Source organism: Salmo salar, unplaced genomic scaffold, assembly GCF_905237065.1.
Source record: "Salmo salar unplaced genomic scaffold, Ssal_v3.1, whole genome shotgun sequence".
In the NCBI taxonomy this organism is placed as follows: domain Eukaryota; kingdom Metazoa; phylum Chordata; class Actinopteri; order Salmoniformes; family Salmonidae; genus Salmo; species Salmo salar.
The window spans coordinates 20,001-27,500 of NW_025547652.1; the positions used below are offsets into that span (position 1 = coordinate 20,001).

At 42.9% G+C, this 7,500-nt stretch overlaps 1 protein-coding gene across 2 annotated transcripts in view; it reads left to right on the forward strand.

Moving 5' to 3' along the window:
• The first annotated feature begins 4,902 nt into the window (after nucleotides 1-4,902).
• klf3 (Kruppel-like factor 3 (basic)) overlaps nucleotides 4,903-7,500 on the forward strand; it is a 24,614-nt gene continuing 22,016 nt past the window's right edge. Inside the window, exon 1 of one of the 2 annotated variants that reach the window (XM_045711482.1) lies at nucleotides 4,903-5,239. The gene's annotated coding sequence lies outside the window, so the exon portion shown is untranslated. The remainder of the gene's footprint in view (nucleotides 5,240-7,500) is intronic. The other variant, XM_045711483.1, reaches the window with a different exon arrangement.

Consider the following 7,500-nt stretch of genomic DNA (forward strand, 5'->3'; position numbering starts at 1 on the left):
GTGTGGGGGGACGGACGGACGGACGGACGGACCACATACGACATTATAAAATCCATGTACACAAACAAGCGCGCAGTTAAAATTGGCAAAAAAAAAACCCGCATTTCTTTCCACAGGGCCGTGGGGTGAGACAGGGATGCAGCTCGAGCCTCACCCTCTTCAACATGCTGTGTATGTATTGTCAGGTATACTCCCTCTCTGGTGCTCGAGGTCAACAAGCTGCTCATTGTCACGCACACCTGCGTTTCATCACTCCCTTTCATTCCTTCCTCAGGCGTTTCTGTTTGTGTTTCATGTTTTGTTCCTTGTGTTATTTATTATTATTATTATTAAAGTCACTCCTTGTACTTGCTTCTCGACTCCCAGCGTACACCCTATATAGATATATCAACGAATTGGCGAGGGCACGAGAACAGTCTGTAACACCCGGCCCTCACCCTACTAGAATCTGAAGTCAAATGTCTATTGTTTGCTGATGATCTGGTGCTTCTGTCCCCCAACCAAGGAGGGCCTACAGCAGCACCTAGATCTGTCCCCAAACCAGGGAGGGCCTACAGCAACACCTAGATCTGTCCCCCATCCAAGGAGGGCCTACAGCAGCACCTAGATCTGTCCCCAACCAAGGAGGTCCTACAGCAGCACCTAGATCTGTCCCCAACCAAGGAGGGCCTACAGCAGCACCTAGATCTGTCCCCAAACCAAGGAGGGCCTACAGCAGCACCTAGATCTGTCCCCCAACCAAGGAGGTCCTACAGCAGCACCTAGATCTGTCCCCAACCAAGGAGGGCCTACAGCAGCACCTAGATCTGTCCCCAACCAAGGAGGGCCTACAGCAGCACCTAGATCTGTCCCCAACCAAGGAGGGCCTACAGCAGCACCTAGATCTGTCCCCAACCAAGGAGGGCCTACAGCAGCACCTAGATCTGTCCCCAACCAAGGAGGGCCTACAGCAGCACCTAGATCTGTCCCCAACCAAGGAGGGCCTACAGCAGCACCTAGATCTGTCCCCATCCAAGGAGGGCCTACAGCAGCACCTAGATCTGTCCCCCAACCAAGGAGGGCCTACAGCAGCACCTAGATCTGTCCCCATCCAAGGAGGGCCTACAGCAGCACCTAGATCTGTCCCCAACCAAGGAGGTCCTACAGCAGCACCTAGATCTGTCCCCAACCAAGGAGGGCCTACAGCAGCACCTACAGTTGAAGTCGGAAGTTTACATACACCTTAACCAAATACATTTAAACTCAGTTTTTCTGTAAAAATTCCCTGTTTTAGGTCCGTTAGGATCACCACTTTATTTTAAGAATGTGAAATGTCAGAATAATAGTATAGAGAATGATTTATTTCAGCTTTTATTTCTTTCATCACATTCCCAGTGGGTCAGAAGTTTACATACACTCAAATAGTATTTGGTAGCTTTGCCTTTAAATTGTTTAACTTGGGTCAAACGTTTCAGGTAGCCTTCCACAAGCTTCCCACAATAAGTTGGGTGAATTTTGGCCCATTCCTCCTGACAGAGCTGGTGTAACAGAGTCAGGTTTGTAGGCCTCCTTGCTCGCACAAGCTTTTTCAGTTCTGCCCTCAAATTTTCTATGTGATTGAGGTCAGGGCTTTGTGATGGCCGCTCCAATACCTAGACTTTGTTGTCCTTAAGCCATTTTGCCACAACTTTGGAAGTATGCTTTGGGTCATTGTCCGTTTGGAAGACCCATTTGCGACCAGGCTTAAATTCCTGACTGATGTCTTGAGATGTTGCTTCAATATATCCACATAATTTTCCTTCTCATGATGCCATCTATTTTGTGAAGTGCACCAGTCCCTCCTGCAGCAAAGCACCCCCACAACATGATGTTGCCACCCCCGTGCTTCACGGTTGGGATGGTGTTCTTCGGCTTGCAAGCCTCCCCCTTTTTCCTCCAAACATAACGATGGTCATTATGGCCAAACAGTTCTAGTTTTGTTTCATCACACCAGAGGACGTTTCTCCAAAAAGTACGATCTTTGTCCCCATGTGCAGTTGCAAACCGTAGTCTGGCTTTTTTATGGCGGTTTTGGAGCAGTGGCTTCTTCCTTGCTGAGCGTCCTTTCAGGTTATGTCGATATAGGACTCGTTTTACTGTGGATATAGATACTTTTGTACCTGTTTCCTCCAGCATCTTCACAAGGTCCTTTGCTGTTGTTCTGGGATTGATTTGCACTTTTCGCACCAATGTACGTTCATCTCTCTCCTTCCTGAGCGGTATGACGGCTGCGTGGTCCCATGGTGTTTATACTTGCGTACTATTGTTTGTTCAGATGAACGTGGTACCTTCAGGTGTTTGGAAATTTCTCTCAAGGATGAACCAGACTTGTGGAGGTCTACAATTATTTTCTGAGGTCTTGGCTGATTTCTTTTGATTTTCCCATGATGTCAAGCAAAGAGGCACTGAGTTTGAAGGTAGGCCTTGAAATACATCCACAGGTACACCTCCAATTGACTCAAATTATGTCAATAAGCCTATCAGAAGATTCTAAAGTCATGACATCATTTTCTGGAATTTTCCAAGCTGTTTAAAGGCATAGTCAACTTAGTGTATGTAAACTTCTGACCCACTGGAATTGTGATACAGTGAATTATAAGTGAAATAATCTGTCTGTAAACAATTGTTGGAAAAATGACTTGTGTCATGCACAAAGTAGATGTCCTAACTGACTTGCCAAAACTATAGTTTGTTAACAAGAAATTTGTGGAGTGGTTGAAAAACAAGTTTTAATGACTCCAACCTAAAGTGTATGTAAATTTCCGACTTCAACTGTAGATCTTCTGCAGAGATTTTGTCAGAACTGGGCCCTGACAGACCTGGGCCCTGACAGACCTGGGCCCTGACAGACTTGGGCCCTGACAGTAAATCTCAGTAAGACAAAAATAATGTTGTTCCAAAAAAGGTCCAGTCGCCAGGACCACAAATACAAATTCCTTCTAGACACCGTTGCCCTAGAGCACACAAAAAACTATACATACCTCGGCCCAAAGATCAACACTACAGGTAACTTCCAAAAGGCTGTGATCGATCTGAGAGCACAAGGCAAGAAGGGTTTTCTATGCAGTCAAAAGGAACATAGAACTCGACATCCCAATTAGAATCTGGCTAAAAATACTTGAATCAGTTGTAGAACCCATTGCCCTTTAGGGTTGTGAGGTCTGGGGTCCCGCTCATCAACCAAGAATTCACAAAATGGGACAAACACCAAATTGAGACTCTGCATGCAGAATTCTGCAAAAATATCCTCTGTGTACAACGTAAAACAACAAATAATGCAGAGCAGAATTAGGCCGATACCCGCTAATTATCAAAATCCAGAAAAGAGATGTTAAATTCTACAACCACCTAAAAGGAAGCGATTCCCAAACCTTCCATAACAAAGCCCTCACCTACAGAGAGATAAACCTGGAGAAGAGTCCCCTAAGCAAGCTGGTCCTGGGGCTCTGTTCACAAACACAAACAGACCCCACAGAGCCCCAGGACAGCAACACAATTAGACACCAACCAAATCATGAGAAAACAAAAAGATAATTACATGACACATTGGAAAGAATTAACAAAAAAACTGAGCAAACTAGAATGCTATTTGTCCCTAAACAGAGAGAACACAGTGGCAGAATACCTGACCAGTGTGACTGACCCAAACTTAAGGAAAGCTTTGACTAGGTACAGACTCAGTGAGCATAGCCTTGCTATTGAGAAAGGCCGCCGTAGGCAGACCTGGCTCTCAAGAGAAGACAGGATATGTGCAAGACTGCCCACAAAATGAGGTGGAAACTGAGCTGCACTTCCTAACCTCCTGTCAAATGTATGACCATTTAGAGACACATATTTCCCTCAGATTACACAAAGAATTAAAAAAATAATAATCATCACATTTTGATAAACTCTATTAGGTGAAATACCACAGTGTGCCATCACAGCAGCAAGATTTGTGACCTGTTGCCACAAGAAAAGGTCAACCAGTGAAGAACAAACACCATTGTAAATACAACCCATATTTATGTTTATTTACTTTCCCCTTTTTTGTACTTTAACTATTTGCACATTGTATATATCTATAATATGACATTTGAAATGTCTATATGCCCTTTGAACTTATGTGGTGTGTAATGTTTACTGTTCATGTCTATTGGATACTTTTTCCACCACAGGCAATGTAAACATGTTTCCCATGCCAATAAAGCCATTTGAATTGAATTGAATTGAATTGAATTGAGAGGGAGACATAATGTGACATTTGAAATGTCTTAATTATTTTGTAACTTTTACAAGTGTAATGTTTACTTTTCATTTTCGTTTTTTATTGTTAATTTCACTTTTGTTTATCTATTTAACTTTTTTAATTGCTTTTGGCAACGTAAACATAGGTTTTCCATGCCAATAAAGCTCTTCAGTTGAATAGAGAGAGAGAGAGAGAGAGGTGTGTCAGTTATTATCTGTGTTTTATTTCTTCTGACAGGGTGTGGTAACCCTTGGCTTGGTGCTTGTATCATGTAATACAATTTAGGCCACATAATATGTGTCCTAACATGCTATTCTTATCCATTCTAATTGTATACATACATCGACAGAACTGTATATATATATAATACATTGTTCTAGGCTATAATCTAATTCATGTTAGACAATTGTTGTTCGTGGTTCACTTGACCGCCCCTCTCTCTGTTTTAGTTCCTTGTGTGTCGCGTCACACGTCCTGCTCTCAAGCTGACGCCCGCCGTCACGCCCAAAGTTTCCTCTTCTCTCTCTGTTAATAAAAGGCGCACAAGCACCCCACCCGAGCCCGACCCCACCCGTCGTCTCCACCGCGAACCCGCTCCAAGTCCCGCCCTACGCCACAGTCATGTGATACGCTCACAACGCACTCGCTGTCTCCGGGAGTTTTTTTTTTTTTTACTAACAGACAACGAGCAGAGAGAAATAGAGGAGGAGGAGAAGAAGAATTTCGTAACCGGGGGTAGTTTTGTTTTCGTGCCAGTCTCGACTATCTGTCATTTGGAGTTTTCTGTTTTCCAAACGGCGATCGGTTGACCGATACGTTATAACACGGTTTTGTTATTTTCGACTGCGACACTTTTTTTTTTTTTAACAGAACGGAATTATAAACGGATTTATTTTTTATTTTTTATTAACCCATACTCACGGAGACAGTTACTAAGAGATTTAAACAACGGGAATAATTCACTAATAAACACACAATATTCTCCATTGTAAAGTAAGTTTTTTTAATTTTTTTATTCTGTTTTTGACTAAGTGTAGCCACTGAAGCCATTTAGGCTAAGTTATTTATGTTAACTGATTAAACATTGGTGATTAGCTATACTTTTACGTTAGACAGCTGGTTAATACATTGGTGATTGGTATAATTTTGTTATATGAACCGTGTTACTTGTGTGATGATTGATATGATTGAAGCGCTTTTGTCAACACAACGTGTAAATCAGACATATAGTCTACTTAATGTAACATAGTCTAGTGTTATGTCCGTGATCGAGTGGGCCATTTGGAAAAACACACACACACACACAGTAGGTGTCCTTTAACATTACTGCCTGTGCGTTCTAGTGTGTGTGTGCGTTCTAGTGTGTGTGTGCGTTCTAGTGTGTGTGTGCGTTCTAGTGTGCGTTCTAGTGTGTGTGTGCGTTCTAGTGTGCGTTCTAGTGTGTGTGTGTGTGTGGTGGAAAACGTACTCATTTGTCATACTGTAGTAAAAGTAAAGATACCTTATTAATAGAAAATGACTCCAGTAAAAGTGAAAGTCACCCGGTAAAATACTACTTGAGTAAAAGTCTAAAGGTATTTGGTTTTAAATATACTTAAGTATCAAAAGTAAAAGTACGAATAATTAAAAATGTCTTAGATTAAGCAAACCAGATGGCACAATTTTCTTGTTTAAAAAAAAAAAAGTTTACAAATAGCCAGGGTCAAATAGCCAGGGGCACACTCCAACACTGAATTTACAAACAAAGCATTTGTGTTTAGTGAGTCTGCCAGATCAGAGGCAGTAGGGATGACCAGGGATGTTCTCTGTTTAGTGAGTCCTCCAGATCAGAGGCAGTAGGGACGACCAGGGATGTTCTCTGTTAAGTGAGTCCTCCAGATCAGAGGCAGTAGAGATGACCAGGGATGTTCTCTGTTTAGTGAGTCCTCCAGATCAGAGGCAGTAGGGATGACCAGGGATGTTCTCTGTTTAGTGAGTCCTCCAGATCAGAGGCAGTAGGGATGACCAGGGATGTTCTCTGTTTAGTGAGTCCTCCAGATCAGAGGCAGTAGGGATGACCAGGGATGTTCTCTGTTTAGTGAGTCCACCAGATCAGAGGCAGTAGGGACGACCAGGGATGTTCTCTGTTTAGTGAGTCCACCAGATCAGAGACAGTAGAGATGACCAGGGATGTTCTCTTGATAAGTGTGTGAATTGGACCATTTTCCTGTTAAAATGTAACAAGTACTTTTGGGTGTCAGGGAAAATGTATGGAGTAGAAAGTACCTACTTTTCTTTAGGAATGTAGTGAAGTAAAAGTAAAAGTTGTCGAAAATATAAATAGTAAAGTACAGATACCATAAAAAATGACTTAAATAGTACTTCAAAGTATTTGTATTTACTCTATGTTGGTGGATCTACAGGTCTATGTTGGTGGATCTACAGGTCTATGTTGATGGATCTGCAGGTCTATGTTGATGGAGGTGCAGGTCTATGTTGGTGGATCTACAGGTCTATGTTGATGGATCTATGTTGGTGGATCTACAGGTCTATGTTGGTGGATCTACAGGTCTATGTTGGTGGATCTACAGGTCTATGTTGGTGGATCTGCAGGTCTATGTTGGTGTAGCTACAGGTCTATGTTGATGGATCTACAGGTCTATGTTGGTGGATCTGCAGGTCTATGTTGATGGAGGTGCAGGTCTATGTTGGTGGATCTACAGGTCTATGTTGATGGATCTATGTTGGTGGATCTACAGGTCTATGTTGGTGGATCTACAGGTCTATGTTGGTGGATCTACAGGTCTATGTTGGTGGATCTACAGGTCTATGTTGGTGGATCTACAGGTCTATGTTGGTGTAGCTACAGGTCTATGTTGATGGATCTACAGGTCTATGTTGGTGGATCTACAGGTCTATGTTGGTGGATCTACAGGTCTATGTTGGTGGATCTGCAGGTCTATGTTGGTGGATCTACAGGTCTATGTTGATGGATCTGCAGGTCTATGTTGGTGGAGCTACAGGTCTATGTTGGTGGAGCTACAGGTCTATGTTGGTGGATCTACAGGTCTATGTTGGTGGATCTGCAGGTCTATGTTGGTGGATCTGCAGGTCTATGTTGGTGGAGCTACAGGTCTATGTTGGTGGAGCTACAGGTCTATGTTGGTGGATCTACAGGTCTATGTTGATGGATCTATGTTGGTGGATCTACAGGTCTATGTTAATGGAGATACAGGTCTATGTTGATGGAGGTGCAGGTCTATGTTGGTGGATCT